The following is a 16,727-nucleotide window of genomic DNA, read 5'->3' on the forward strand; positions in this document are numbered from 1 at the left end:
CTAATAGCCCATCTCCAGTCTCTCTTAGTTTGTGGAATAGGTCCTCACTGCAAATTGTTACTGACTCAGACAGTCAGGAACAGATATCTCACCCAGCCTATGAGATTGACGCGGCCAAAGACGTGTCCAAGAGGCCAAAGTTGAGACCAAGCTGCTCTTCATGAACTTGCCAGTGCCCCTCATCTATGGTCCAGAGGCTGGGCCTGAATGTCCCTCATTGCTTTTGAGTGGCGTTTAGAGACTAGCCTACTCAATCAAGCTAAGTAGGTGTTTGAGGGGCTGTAGGTGTCGGGTTGCGTGGTAGGCAGATCCATGGTTTCAGGTATGCCTGCACTTCAGCATCATCTAGTCACTGGTGATTTTTGGCAGGAGGGGCCCATTTTTTTTTTTTAACATCTTTATTGGAGTATAATTGCTTTACAATGGTGTGTTAGTTTCTGCTTTACAACAAAGTGAATCAGTTATACTTATACATATGTTCCCATGTCTCTTCCCTCTCGTTTCTCCTTCCTTTCCACCCTCCCTATCCCACCCCTCTAGGTGGTCACAAAGCACCGAGCTGATCTCCCTGTGCCATGTGGCTACTTCCCACTAGCTATCCACCCTACGTTTGGTAGTGTATATATGTCCATGCCCCTCTCTCACTTTGTCACAGCTTACCCCTCCCCCTCCCCATATCCTCAAGGCCATGCTCTAGCAGGTCTGTGTTTTATTCCTGTCCTTCCCCTAGGCTCTTCATGACATTTTTTTTCCCCTTAGATTCCATATATATGTGTTAGCATACGGTACTTGTTTTTCTCCTTCTGACTTACTTCACTCTGTATGACAGACTCCAGGTTCCATCCACCTCACTACAAATAACTCAGTTTCGTTTCTTTTTATGGCTGAGTAATATTCCATTGTATATATGTGCCACATCTTCTTTATCCATTCATCTGTGGATGGACACTTAGGTTGCTTCCATGTCCTGGCTATTGTCAATAGAGCTGCAATGAACATTTTGGTACATGACTCTTTTTGAATAATGGTTGTCTCAGGGCAGGAGGGGCCCTTAATGCCTTTCTCCTCCCCAGTCTGCCAGTGTCAACAACTAAGCGCCTCCAGCCCACTGCCCCTTGTAAGCAGAACCCAGCTTACCCTTCTCTGGCCACATGAGACCTAAATGCTCACTGATTCAGCTGCTTCCATAACAGGAATGGAAAAGTACCCTTTCTGCTTCCCCATCCCCCGTGGAGACCTCGGGTCCGACAAATATTCCGTTGCTATAGAAACCCAGCAGACACCTTTGGGGGCTCACCTGTCTCAGCATTTGGGGCATTGGTGTGCAGCCACTCCTTGGGCAGAATCCAGCAGCTGTGGGCCTGCATTGTTATGTAGTCATCCAGCCACTCGGGGCCGAGCTCTTGAAGGTCCCAGAGGAGGGGTAGGGGATGAGTGAGGAGCAAACCGAACTGTGGAAATTTTAATTTGGCTGTGAGTCCCAAACCAATGTGTTAGCCTTTCTAGAAGTGCTGGTTGCTATGGTGATAGAAGCGGTGCCAATCGCAAGAGTTGTTTTTGTGGTTAGGGTGCCTGTCTTAGACAAAGAGATTGAGGCCAAGCCGACAGCCTCAGTCCTCCCACCCTTCCAAGAGTTGGATATTGTCAAGTCCTGGCCTCGGGAGGAGGGGGTGACAGCCTCCCACAGTGGCCATTTTGCCCTTACGTTTTTCTGGGGGTCCAGTGGCTTCTGCCAGAAAGGAGTGCAATTACCTAGCCCTCCAAGACAGACCCCACAGGTGGGCTCACCAGTGAAGAAGGGGCTACTCAGTTATGGCAGAAATCAGAGTTTAGCAATTTCTCTCTCAGAGCAAACTCACCATAGAGTGTTCTTTATGGAATCGTCTACCACCCAGAGCACGGCCATGGGCCTGTGTATAGGGGTCTGCTTCTTCAGGCCACATTTTGTCTTGGGCCTCAAATATTAGCTCCCCTGAAAAATTTCCTAAGTGACAGAATGGAGGCTTTTTCTGTAGCCAGGGTGCTTGTGTAGCTCATTAATTCTCAAAGTGTTTTACAAATATTTATCTACCGTAGGTCATTTGCAAACCTAACCCCTGTCATCCCACCTCAAGGTTGCCCCCTCCAGCCTGGTTGCCCAAAATGAAGTCAGAAGCCTTGGACTGGGAATTCCACGTTGGCGGATTTTGAAAAGCTGGCCTGAATGGTTTGTTTATTTCTCTAGTCTGCCCTTTTAGAGTCCCAGAATGTGTCAGGACTTCCCAGGCCAGACATGCAAAGCCCTTTGCCCTCCCTGCCAGAGGTGAGAGTATTTTATTTATGAATTCATCTTAAATCACTTTTTAAAATCACTTTTAATCAAATTAATAGTCTTTCTCTAAGATTATGTCAAATCATCAAAAATAAAGAGGGCTTTAGCTCGGAGTGAGGTGTTTTAGGACAGGTAACCAATTCCCTTCGACTTGCTTTCCCCGCTGGCCTGGACAAGTAGACAAAGCCTATTTCGTTTTGCTCTCGGAGAGCCCTGAAGTCTGTCTATTTCCTTGTAAAGAGGAAGGCCCCTGGGATCTGGAGGCCTGGGTCCTCCCCAGGGGCAGATGCATGCTGAATGTCAGTGATATTTCCCCCAAGACCCACCCAGATGATTCCTGGGTTCCCCCGCTCCTCGTCTTCCCAGCAACCCACTGCCCTGAGTTTCATCAGGGTTGCTGGCCTCAAAGTGACCAAACCTGAATTTGCCTCGGCCCCTGGTCTCAGAAGTTGTGACTAATGAAGGCTGACCCCTGGTGAATTTTCAGAAGCCACGACTTGTCTGCACCAAGCCTGTTCTGCCGATAAGACAGGCTTTTGTGTCGAGTGGGCGGTAGGGGTAGCAGCTTCAATACGGTCCATATCAAGGTGTTACTAATCCTTGGCTGGCTAATGTTTGCCAAATAAATAGCCTCATTAGGAAGGGCTATAAAAGTCCGATAACATTCTTCTAATTACCCCCCAAAGCACAAATACTTGGGGTTTCAGTTTAGTATAATAGGAGACATCAAGAAAAGAGGGGAGAATGTATGAGTGTGAATATTTTTTAACAATGGCTTTCCCTCCTCCCCAGCCCTAACACTGGCACATCTAGCATTTCATATTTTTCTTTTGCAAAAGCAAGAACAGAAGAAAAAAAAAGACAATGACATATTTTAGGTTACTATTTCACCTTTGCAAATCAATATACAAGCCATTAAAACTACATTTTTCCATGAATGATAAGTGTAATTACCTCTCTTGCCATAAAAACTTGTCCTTATTAAATGTAAATATTTTAAAATGATTGAAATATATTTGAAGGGCACTTTATAGCTTGATTTTATATGCTGACATCTGGGTTGCCTTTCCTAAAACACTCTATTTCTTGGAGAGTTATTAAATTAGTATTTTGAGAGGACTAACACTAGACTTGTTCCTTATTTCAATTTTAATTTCATACACATTTAGATTTACCAGGAACTCAGGGCTTACATTTAGCTAATACATCGTTATGTTTGCGGGGCTTGTACATGTAGAAAGTGTGATATTATTTGCAGAGGGCATCTTTAAACAGTGGGAAACTCTGTCTCCACCCCTGCAAAGCATATAAAATAAAGGAATCAAGATTCCAAGATTGCTGACTATAAGTGTTTAATTTTCCAATTCTTTTGAGCAGGAAGATTGTTTTAAATATTTACTTTACTTTTAATTGTGCATCATTTGAGATAGCAAATTGCCCGATCCACTTTTTTTTTGTAGATCTGTTGGAGGTTATTTAGTTGAACTCCAAGAAAGATATGCAGTGTGATCATTTATTATTATTATTATTTTTTAGCTCCACTCTTTGAAAGAGATTTTCTTTTTCTTTAAAAATTCTCATTTTTAGTTGTCTCATTCTGCCTCTATTTTTGGAAAGGTGAGATTATTCAGTTCTGTGCTTGAGAGAGTTTCAGAGAACGGTAGAAAATCTAATATTTGAAAATACAAGCTTTACTAACATACTTAATTCCAGACGGCAAAAAGACCTTGTCCAAAAATGTGAAAGAATTCAATATTTGGTGGCTCAAATATTTTTTCATGATAAACAAATATTTCTGGGATAGATGTATTCCTGAGCTCTGCATAGGAAAGCAACCAACCATGCAAGCCGTGCTGGGCTGCCCTTCAAACCCTCTTTACTCTTTTCCTTTCACTGTGTTAAATCCTTGAGATGTGTAAAGATGTTATGATAGGCAGTGGGTCAAGTAATCTGCACATGTAGCTTTTTATAAATTTTTCTTTGCAAAGGAAAATTTTTCTTCAAATAAATCCCCCCAAATAAATGGTTTGTAAAAACAAAAGTCTATTTGTTTTGAAATTGCACACAAGAAACCATGTTATAACAATATCTCTTTTTGAGTTCTGCCGGAGAAAAGAAATTTACCTACAGTCAGCGATTTCCCTCATGATAAGCCTTTAAAAAATAAATTTGTCTCTTGGGAGAAAATAAACATTAGCAAAGTGTAGGTATTTGTAACGAGGTGGCCTTTTTTCACTTGCCCAGTGTATCTGTCGAACCTTTGTTTTTCTATCCCCCCCACTCTATGTCTTTTTCTTTCTTTATAGTTCTATTCATGCGAATTCCTGAACCATAAGCATTTTAGAAATTTGTTGCTCTTAATTACATAGATGCTTCTTGAATGAACAAATGTGCTATTTTCTCCCCATGCAGAGTAGAAATTTTAGATAAGTTTTGAAATCCTTTTTTTTTTTTTTTTGCTGAAGCATTTGGCAAATGTCTGGGGCTTGGGATATTTTCACGGTGTCCCTGAAGGTGAGCAAACGAATGGGGAACACGCAACATCCACCAGGCAGTGACTTGGGAATTTTTCAGGAGGCATTATTTTCTTATGTTAATGCCTTTGTAGGTTCTATCGACGATGTTCAGACATCAAAGAGCGTGCAATTAATAATGGGCATCTGGAGGGCCGATCACATGCGTCCGATGTTAAGGTGGTGAACGACAGGAAAATCAGCTGTGGTCAGGTATTAGCTGTAATCATTTCTAAACAACAGCAACGAAGCCTTCTCTTTCGTGCTTCTGCTTTCAGAAACGCAAAGGTTCACATACAAAAGGTTCCCATAGACATTTTCCTTCTGGTGGATGAGTTGCGTAATAAGTGATTTGTAGACCTACATCGTCAGTGTTGAGTCAAATCACTTTAATTTCTTCAGTAAATGCAAACCCAATTTTGTGTGAACTTTTCCCCTTGAAGCCCAACATGGACGTGGGGCAACAGACAGCTGGTTGTATTATTTGAGTCTTTAGTTAATCTTCACAGGTTGCCCCTTTATTTGTTTGCATTTTCCAAAATATATGAATATTTTTCTAGCACTAGGATAATAGTCCCTCTCTGCCTGCTGCCACTGAAAGCATCCTTACTAGTTATTCCATTTCTTTGATGGTAGCGTGTTTATCTTTTCCAAAGTGATCTATGTTACCCAACCCCAAGTAGTATAGGATAGGCAGACTTAAGACTGTATTTAAGCTCAACAAAACTGTTCCAGAGAAATATGGTGCTTTGGGCTCTAAATGCTCCAGCAGGTATGAAAACCTGCAACTCTTTAACAATAATTCTTATTTGAGTAGGTCACAGATAATAAAGAAATGCTTGTTTCTGGGAAATTAAAAAAAATGACATGGGGGGAGGATATTTATTTGCTCTCTACATTGGTCAAATGACTGGTGGATATTAAAAACTTGTAAACAGACAGATGCAACCAATTCTCTTTCATTAACAAATTGCAATTTCACAATAAAGTAAATGCATTAAAAAAAGTCAACTTCCGAGACACTGAAATTGTCAGAGCTTGAGCATGCTTTAATTGTTAAAAATTTTTTTTTGATTTTCTAATCAATTTAGGGAAAAAAGTTTTCTGGTAAATCTTTAAAGAACCAACTTAAATGTTAAAGTCTCCTTTGGCCGTTCAGGTAGCAAAAGTGCCGATCAACTTTGTGTACATTTCTGTACATTTGGCCCTAGACTAAATCTACCAAGTCGCCAGTTTTGTTTTCCTTCTAAGTGCAAGCTGTATCAGCAGCACATTTTAAAGTTAATTTGAAGCAGCGTTTATATTGCCATCAGCAAATATGTTATAAGCTTATTATTTAATAGTGATTCCTGGGTAAGGCCATCATCCCCTTCCTAAATCCAAATATAAAAGCTGAAATCGTATTTGTTAAAACTGTCATTTTGAATTTGTGGCCCAGATTGTTTTCCTGAGCGTGCTGGGCCAGAGGCTCGAATGCTCCCAGCTGCAGGCACCCCCGAGCCCAGCAAAGCTGCTGAGGCCGGTGGCTGAGACGCTCCAAGCCGCGCAAACCGCCTGCTTCCCCCAAACAGAGCTCCAGCCCAGCCTGCTCATGGCTTTTCCACATTGTAAAATCATTTGATTTATTTGTTTGGTTTGGTTTGGTTTTTCGAAGCACTGCAGAAATTATTTCCTACTGGCAGAGAGGGCACTTTGTGTTACACTACATTAGTTTCACATCATTAGTTTAGGGTTCTCAAACTTAAAATTGTAAAGTATATGGGAGGCTTCTACAGACCTCAGTTCTGACCAGAGCAGAACCAATTAAACCTGATGGATTCCTTTCACTGTCTGTAACGTGTGAGGCCATACAGAACAAAGTGCTGCGGCATTGCTGAAGGGGTTCCCTCTGTTAGCTTTGGAATTTGGTGGTAGGAAATGTTGCAGTTATTTATAAAGAGGCAAAATTCCTCTGTTACCGTTCCCGTTCTCAAAAAACGTAATTTTATCGTCACTGCTTGTAGCAAGAAGGGATGCCGATGACAGCCACTACCCCATCTCTCTGTGCTGTTTCTCTCACCTCTGCCAGCCCCTTCCCACTCCGGACTCTTGTTCTTTACAACTAATTCTAAGCGCGCCTGAGGATAGAGGACTAGCCCGATCGACCGTCCGGCAGGGTGCCAGGCTGCGGGAACCTGCACCCCGGGGCGGGGACTCTCCAAGCCCGGGTCCCCACAGGGGTCTGCACCAAGCAGAGTTCCCCACCGCCTGGTCCCCGGAGGTGGGGTTGGGAGGGAGATGCCAGGCTGGAGCCTGGAGCAACTTCTACGAGGTGGGGCGGAAGGAGAGCCCCGGCTGGCTGGCTCCCACGCGCCCACTCTGCTCTTTCCTCTCTGGCTCTTCCTTCCCCGGGATTCCTTCCTTCCCGGAGTGTTTGAGCGCGACCTCGGCCTTTGCCGGCTGTGGCGGTGGGAGAGCCGCGGCCTCAGGTAAGCGCTCCCCGAAGCTCTTCTGCCACCTGTTGGCCACCCGCGGTAGTGACGCCGGGAGAAGCCGAGCTGGTGGGATTCGCCAGGCCTGGCTTCCAAACGCCGGTAGAATTGTTGATGACCTCTCTGCGGCCGCCTCTGTGTTCGGCCAAGGCCACAGACTTGCAGACCTGCAGCTGTCTCCTGAAGCCCCCCATCAGCTGGTCCTCCTACATTTCCCGGGCCCACTCTGTGGCCTCTGAGCTCCCCCGCCCAGGAATATGATGTACAGGATGCCTCCTATCCTGGCGTCCTGCCTCTGAGGCCGTCATGGGGCCAGTGGAGGGTTCAGGGTGTCTCTGGGTCCTCGTATGGCAGTGGTGTCTGGGAAAGGCTTGGAGTGTGCCGTGTAAGAGCCACAGTGGGAGGTGTAGGCTGAGTCCCCCTGACATGGTGGCCCTGCTCTGCCGTGAGACAGAGGAACAAAGGGAGGACAGGCCAGCCTGTCCAACTTGGGCTTTCTTGACACTGGGCGGAGGGGTCTGCCCAGTCCCCTCTCGTTCCGTTTTTCCTGGGGGTGTCCCCAGGGTGTGGATGGACTGACAGCACCAGGAACTTCAGCCAAAGGTCAGAAAGAAAGGTGTAGGAGCTTCAATGTGCAGGAGACTGCAGAGCTTTCTCACTGGAAACCGGGGACCTTTCACTGCACAATAAACCATTCCAGTTTCATAGTTGAGCAGCTGTGTTCTGGGGAAGTCGGGAACGCACCACAAGCAGGCTGGAGTTCACTCATGTGAATAGCTCTGTAGGGTACTTTTAACAAAGTGGGGCTCTAGTTTGGTGGCCGTTTGGGGCATTTTGATACAAAGCAGTGCAGCAGTCACATTTCTGAACCATCTGGGGGCAGAACTAAACATCTTTCCAGGTCCTGATGGGCCAAGTCTTAGGAATGGATTTGGCCTGGCTTTGAGACTGTAACACGTGCATTAGCACTGAAGGGCAGAGGACAAATGTGGTGATGATGCTCTCATCCGTATTTTGGGGCGGGGGTCCAGAGCCATGCCTCCCCGCTAGGCCCCGCTGGAGGGGGCTGAGAGTCACAGCTGCTGTTGGCCCACAGACCGGCGGTCAGCCCTGTTTGAGACGCAATGTTTTTTCATTCCATGGTAGTTTTATACACAAAGACTGCGTCACTCTCAACTCCGCCCGCCTGCAGCATGCATGAGCCTTAAACACAGCGTCGGAGGTCCAGCGGGGCATCGGTGCTTAGTCTCGCTCAGCAGCATGGCTAGACCACTGACACCCTAATTTTGCCAACAGAGGTCAAGCCGTTTCCACTGGCCCAACTTATGTCTAACCTCGACACCTTTTCTCCAGTCTTTTAGAGGGGGGGTTGTCCCTGAAAGCCAAGGGTGCCTGTTTTTAGGTGATTGTTGCCTGGCTTATCTAAGGCCAAAATGTTCTTCCCTCCTGGTCTCTGAAATCATGAGGAAGGGACTCTGGTATTTGACCAAATGGCTGCTGAGAAGCCAGCCCTGAAAAGTTATTTTCTTAGTCCAGGGGCCCATGTGGGCCCTGGACTAGGGGGTGATTTAGTTTTGTTTTTTCAGCTCACCTCATAATTTAATGTAGAAGAAATTCTTTGGCATGTTTCCTCCTGGGTGCCGACTGCCTTTGGAGCAGTTCTGTATGGAGCAATGCCCCATGGTCAGGAATCTTCAAGTTATGCCAGGTCTGGGCTTTCGGCATCCGCTGAGTGGCTCGCTGTAATCTCTCAGGTTGGCCAACAGAGGAGGGAGAGAAATCCTCCTTAGCCGGGACTCGAATTTTTATGGAGAAGAAGGAATGTTAGAGAAGTTGGTAAACTTCCAGTCCTCCCGACCCTGTGCACATGAGGAGAAGAAAAAACCCCAGCCTGCTGGTTATTTACCCCCAGCACAAAAGCGGCCTCCCTCCCGCCCCTCCCTTTTATTTCCATCCGACAGAAACACATTACTGGCTGAATACGCCTTCCCACAATACTGTCCATCACACAGGTATTGGGGGACCAAAGGTAAGGCAAACTTTAAACACACCTGGCACTGCTGGCTCCCGCCTTTGTGCTTGGAATGGCCACCAGCCAGGTGGCCGCCCTGTTCCCCATTCACATGCTCTCCAGAGGAATTCTGACTGATGGACTTCTTTCTGAGGCCACACAGTATTCTCAAATCAGGCCATTCAGCTGCCTTGGGAGAGTTGGGGCAACCTCTCTGGTGAGCAGCCTTATCAGGCTCTTAAAGCCTAGAGAATTATCTGGGGGAGAGCAGACTCCAAGACTCTTGACTCCCTACTGGCCTTCAGCAGCAAACAGGACAGGGTTTCCAAGGCACCCAGGTGAGCCCACCCAGTGGTTGCTAACTTTGCTGATGCTCTTCCTCTAGCCGCTTGTGGGCACCTTGGAAGAGGGGGCAGATGGCTGAGCTGTGGACCGTCTCTCCAGTTTCATGCATCTGGAATCGTGAGCTTTTCTCCAGAGTTGTGGTAAAGTACTTTATTGGTGGTAACTGGAACGGCGGCTGCTCTTCCTCACCCCAGACTACTCGAAGGTACAACTCAGCTTTTGACCTTTCCCATAACTGGGTAGGAAATGATCCTTTCTGGAACGAGGAAGAAAGACTCCTGAGTCATTCTCAGTGTTCTCTCCAGCTGCTCCAAGTTCACATGTTGTAACTTTCCTGAGATAACATATTCCAGAGGCCAGTGAAAAGAAACTGTGGAAAAGTCTTTTAAGTGGGAACATCCTTGGTTGGGAGATGGAGCAGTTCGGGAGGACGTTGATGCTTTCCCGGGTCACAAAGCTGAGAGGTGAGGAGGCCATAGTGGTACTTGGATTTGGGGCGGATAAGACTGGTTTTTGTAAAATGGTGGAATCCTCTGTGATTATCAGTTGGGAAATTCATCGGAGTGTTTATCTGTCAAGGAAGACAAAATGGACTTTGAGAGTGTCAACCCATCACTTAGCGTTTGCTCTGGCTGTTGAGTGGCATTGCTATCAGCCACTTTATCCTTGGGAAAGGCCAGGCTCTGGGTCACCCCCATCTTAGAGATAAAATCCAGCCCTGCTTTTCTTCTCCGTGGGATCTCGGCCTAGGCAGCTGAGTGTTGCTCTGATCCAACAAGCAGACCTCTGCAATCAAAGCCCTTGTTATTAGCTTGAACCCAAATTGTATCTTGACCTCCAGTGAGATTTAAGAGCATAGAAACAAATGCTTTGGGAAGAACTAAAGGAGGTGACAAAGCTGTCGTCACAGACGTCAGGCCCTCTCCCTGAATTTCCATGCCCCTCTTCCTTCCCATCTCCCTCAGCCCTGCTTGCCCCACTGGAATCATTCAATATTCACCTGGCTGTGGGAGTGAACATTGTGAAATTCTGGAATTGCTGCAGTGACTTGAAGACATGGAAAATGCAGACTCCTTGCTTGGTCTGTCCTGTCTTCAGCCGATACAATTTCACGGAACCGTGGGCGTACTGATGCCAGATATGATCCAACTAAATAAATCTCTAAGAGCGTGAAACAAAAGTGCTCTCCCATTTTCCTTTTGTTTTCGGCACAAAAGCCATTCTCAGTATATGAGTGGTGTCAGATGCAATAATCCAGAATAAATCTCCAGGAAGAAAAATGCATCTAAACATGAATGCTCACTCATTTCCCATTTTCCCTCACTCCCCCCATTTTTATATCAGATGAGTCACTGTGGTGTCTGCTGACAGCTCCTGTTGGCCAGCCAGACTGGGGGGATGCTCACAGAGACTCTTTTACAAGGGCTGGGGTTGCAGCCAGATCAATACAGGTTGTTGAATTCCAGCTGGGGAGAGTTTTGGGCTTTTGCCCTTTGGGCCATGTCCATTCTGGCTGAGGGTCAGAAGAAGGCCACGCCCTTTGATTCCAGGCCTCCACCATGGCCAAGGCTTCTCCAGGAGGTCCTCTGGGGTTTTTGCCAAGTGCATCCACTGTTGAAGCCTGGGAGCACTTAAGTCATACATACTCTTTGGCAGACTCAAGTCCGGGAGTCTGGGGCTGCCCTCTCCGGGCCCTGGACGGCTGCCCTCCTTGGAACACCTGCCTATCGTTAGTGAAGGTGACGTGGCCGTTGGGAAGAATACGTGGGGACATTTGCCAAATTAAGATTTCATAAGCTTCCTTCAGAATTGGAAGACTTTGGCCATTGAATAGTTAATCCTCTCCCTGCATCTACAGTCCCTGTTCCCCGTTTTTCCTTCCACTACAGGATCCAGTCCGTGAGCACATATTGCATTTAGTTGTCAGGTCTCTTTCAAACAACCTTCAATCTGGAACCATTCTTCGGCCTTTCTTTGTCTATCACGACACTGATGTGTTGTTGAAGAACAGGTCAAAATACAGAACATTCCTCAGTTTGGGTTCGTCATATGTTTTCTCATGATAAGATTCAGATTAGCGAGCTCTGCTGGGCTGCAGCATCCTTTCAGGGTGTCATGGCTGGAGGCATGTGCTGCCTTCCTGCCCCGTGTTGGTGATGTTCACTTCGATTTCCTGGTCAAGGCGTTGTCTAGTTACTACATTATCTACAGTTGACCCTTGAACAACATGGGAGTTAGGGGTGCCCACCCTCCACGCGGCAAAAATCTGCATATAACTTATAGGCGGCCCTCTGTATGTGCGGTTCCACTGTATCCGCTGTTTCCCGTGCTTGAATTCAACCACACCATGGATCATGGAGTACCGTAGTGTTTACTATCAAAAAAAATCTGCGTGTAAATAGGCCTGTGCAGTTCAGACTTGTGTTGCTCAAGGGTCAACTGTAGTTACTTTTCTCCCTTGTAACTAATAAGTGGTCTGTGAGGAGACACTCTGACATGCAAATACCCTGCTCGTCATCAAGTCCCCTCCACCCCAAATTTAGCATCCATCAATGATCCCTTCTCCAACCAGTCTTTACTATGTTGGTCATAAAATGGTAATTTCCCAGTCCCAATACTTTCTCCACATTTATCAGTTCGCATTCTCCTTTGATGAAGAGCCTACCACCCTTTTCCCCAAACCTCTCTCCTTCCTTTTTCCTTTCCCTCCTCCTCCCCTCTCTTCTGCTTCTCCCTCTCCTGCTGCTGCCTCCTCAGTATAGGCTCATAGATGCCTATTTTATTCTATGGGTTATAAGCTATACTATCCATATTTATTTTGATGCTGAAATTGTCCCAAGCTGTAGACAGTGAGATTGCCTTCCAGCTTGGCTCCTGTGTCCTTTTGACATGCTACCATCAATATTTTGAGTTTGCTTTCTGGCACTAACAAGATGTTCCAGGCTTACCTTTTACCTTCCTTGTCATAGTCTTGGAATCAGGCATTTTGCTAAGGAAGCCGGGTTCCTTTTAGTGGGGAATGATATTTAAATAGCAAGATCTAGGCAGTAGGTATGCCCAATGCTACGAAGTGTCATTGCTTCTAGACCCCTTCAAATATAGGAAACCCACACACATTTATATATCCTAGCTTTAAAATATAGAAATAAGTACATATACATATTTGAAGTTATATATACATATATGTATACATATTTGAAATTTTATGTACATATATGTACATAAAATACATATTTTCCCATGATTCCACAATGTTGCCCTCAAATCCATTCCACCCCTACATGTTCTTCATTGCCTCCCCTCATCCCAGATTTGAATCTCCCTCCTTCTGCAGTGAGAAACCTGGCTCCCAACAACATCACAATTTACTCATATCTTCAGTCCTACAATATACGTAAAATAGTTTCACAATGGCTACACCCATACCACTATGAAAAGCAAGCCTAATTAAAAGAGTTCACAATTAGTTTGCAGGTCTTTTTTCCTTTAGACTGAGGGTATATAGTCAACATACTTTGTTAAAAAAATTACTTGGATTACTTCTTATTTCCTTTCCTCTTCAGTGTGGTTTGCAATTAGGGTTTGTCAGATGATTTCTCATGATTATATTGATCAGAAATACAGTGTGGTTCATTTGCTTTCAATTTTAGTTTTTTGTTCCCCTCATCCGTGTTGATTTAATTTTATTTTTGATTATGTAGAATATTAATATGCTTCCCAAAGTCCAAGCTATACTACAAGTATGCTCAGAGAAGTGTCACACCTCTCCATATCCCTTTCATTCACTTTCCTCCCCTATCCCTCAGACGTAACTAATTTTATTTTTTTCTGTTTTTTTCTTCCTTACTGTGCTTGTTTTTTTGCAAAAATCAGCAAAAACATGTTTTCCTATTTCTCCTTTTTTCTTACACAAAAGATAGCATACTATAAGTATTCTTTTGCATCTTGCTTTTTTCTTTTAACAGTATATTCTAGAAATCACTCCATATCAATTCATAAAGATCTTTCCCATTCTTTTTCACAGCAGCATATTTTACTCCATTGTATGTATGTAACATAAGTTTATTTTCAACCAGTTTCCTGTGTTTAAGAACTTAGGTAGTTTCCAACATTATGCTGCAATGAATAAACTTTGTGTGTGTATATGCTTATTGGGGGAGATGTATCTTTAGGGTAATTTCTTAGAAGTAGGATTCTGGATCAAGGTAAATAAAGACATAGTTTTGTTAGTGTTCCAAATTCCTCTTCATAGGAATTGTGCAAAAATGCATTCCCATGGGCTTCCCTGGTGGCGCAGTGGTTGAGAATCTGCCTGCCGATGCAGGGGACACGGGTTCGTGCCCCAGTCCGGGAAGATCCCACATGCCGTGGAGCGGCTAGGCCTGTGAGCCATGGCCGCTGAGCCTGCACGTCCGGAGCCTGTGCTCCACAACGGGAGAGGCCACAACAGTGAGAGGCCCGCGTACCACAGAAAAAAAAAAAAAAAAAAAAGCATTCCCACCAGCAGTGTATGAGAATACCTGTTTCCTTACAGCTTTGCCAACAGACTGTATGTCAAGATTTTGAATTTTTGCCAATCTGATGGATGAAAAATAGTATCTCAGTGAAGTCTTGATTTGCATTTTTCTGATTATGCATGGAGTTGAACATCTTTCATAGGTTTCAGAAGCATTCTTAAGTCTTTTTGGTGAATTGTCTGTTTATGTCTTTGCTCATTTTCCTATATGATTTTGGGGAGTCTTTTTAAGGTATATTAGCCCTTTATCTGTGATGTACGTTGCAAATATTTTCTTGCAGTTTGGCATTTGTCTTTTGATTTTGCTTGTGGTGTTTTGTTGCCATGGGAAACTTAAAAAATATTTGGTAGTCAAAATTATCATTTTTAAAATTTGATTTCATCTGTAGTTTGATTCATAATTCTTATAGAAGAATTCACTCATTTTCTTTTAGTCGTAGTGTAATTTAGTTTTTCACACTTAGATCTCTAGTCAATTTGGAATTTATTTTTGCATGTAACGTAAGGAGTGGATCAAATTTTAATTTTTTTCCAAATGTCTATCCAGTGTATCAGTACCCTTTATTACAAAATCTCTCTCTGCCTGAGTGATATGAGATATCACCTTTATCATGTACTAGATTTCCACAGGTGGTTTGGTTTATTTCTGAACTTTGAAATCTCTTCCATTTATCTGTCCCTTTATGTGCCATTATCACACTGTTTTAATTCTAGAGGCTTTGTAATATTTAAAACTATCTGGTAGGTCTACTTCCCTTTTCACTGTTTTCCTACCTATTCTTTTTTTTTAAACATCTTTATTGGAGTATAATTGCTTTACAATGGTGTGTTAGTTTCTGCTTTACAACAAAGTGAATCAGTTATACATATACATATGTTCCCATGTCTCTTCCCTCTTGCGTCTCCCTCCCTACCACCCTCCCAATCCCACCCCTCTAGGTGGTCACAAACCACCTAGCTGATCTCCCTGTGCCATGTGGCTGCTTCCCACTAGCTATGCACCCTACGTCTGGTAGTGTATATATGTCCATGCCCCTCTCTCACTTCGTCACAGCTTACCCATCCCCCTCCCCATATCCTCAAGGCCATGCTCTAGTAGATCTGTGTTTTATTCCCATCCTTCCCCTAGGCTCTTCATGACATTTTTTTTCTTAGATTCCATATATATGTGTTAGCATACGGTATTTGTTTTCCTCCTTCTGACTTACTTCACTCTGTATGAACGACTCCAAGTCTATCCGCCTCACTACAAATAACTCAGTTTCATTTGTTTTTATGGATGAGTAATATTCCATTGTATATATGTGCCACATCTTCTTTATCCATTCATCTGTTGATGGACACTTAGGTTGCTTCCATGTCCTGGCTATTGTCAATAGAGCTGCAATGAACATTTTGGTACATGACTCTTTTTGAATTATGATTTTCTCAGGGTATATGCCCAGTAGTGGGATTGCTGGGTCGTATGGTAATTCTATTTGTAGTTTTTTTAAGGAACTTCCATACTGTTCTCCATAGTGGCTGTATCAATTTACATTCCCACCAGCAGTGCAAGAGGGTTCCCTTTTCTCCACACCCTCTCCAGCATTTATTGTTTCTAGAGTTTTTGATGATGGCCATTCTGACCAATGTGAGATGATATCTCATTGTAGTTTTGATTTGCATTTCTCTAATGATTAATGATGAGAATTCTTTCATGTGTTTGTTGGCAATCTGTGTATCTTCTTTGGAGAAATGTTTGTTTAGTTCTTCTGCCCATTTTTGGATTGGGTTGTTTGTTTTTTTGTTATTGAGCTGCATGAGTTGCTTATAAATTTTGGAGATTAATCCTTTGTCAGTTGCTTCATTTGCAACTATTTTCTCCCATTCTGAGGGTTGTCTTTTGGTCTTGTTTATGGTATCCTTTGCTGTGCAAAAGCTTTTAAGTTTCATTAGGTCCCATTTGTTTATTTTTGTTTTTATTTCCATTTCTCTAGGAGGTGGGTCAGAAAGGATCTTGCTATGATTTATGTCATAGAGTGTTCTGCCTATGTTTTCCTTTAAGAGTTTGATAGTGTCTGGCCTTACATTTAGGTCTTTAACCCATTTTGAGTTTATTTTTGTGTATGGTGTTAGGGAGTGTTCTAATTTCATACTTTTACATATACCTGTCTAGTTTTTCCAGCACCACTTATTGAAGAGGCTGTCTTTTCTCCGCTGTATACTCTTGCCTCCTTTATCAAAGATAAGGTGACCATATGTGTGTGGGTTTATCTCTGGGCTTTCTATCCTGTTCCATTGATCTATATTTCTGTTTTTGTGCCAGTACCATATTGTCTTGATTACTATAGCTTTGTAGTATAGTCTGAAGTCATGGAGCCTGATTCCTCCAGCTCCATTTTTCGTTCTCAAGATTGCTTTGGCTATTCGGGGTCTTTTGTGTTTCCATACAAATTGTGAAATTTTTTGTTCTAGTTCTGTAAAAAATGCCAGTGGTAGTTTGAGAGGGATTGCATTGAATCTGTAGATTGCTTTGGGTAGTAGAGTCATTTTCACAATGTTGATTCTTCTAATCCAAGAA

Source organism: Kogia breviceps, chromosome 4, assembly GCF_026419965.1.
Source record: "Kogia breviceps isolate mKogBre1 chromosome 4, mKogBre1 haplotype 1, whole genome shotgun sequence".
In the NCBI taxonomy this organism is placed as follows: domain Eukaryota; kingdom Metazoa; phylum Chordata; class Mammalia; order Artiodactyla; family Physeteridae; genus Kogia; species Kogia breviceps.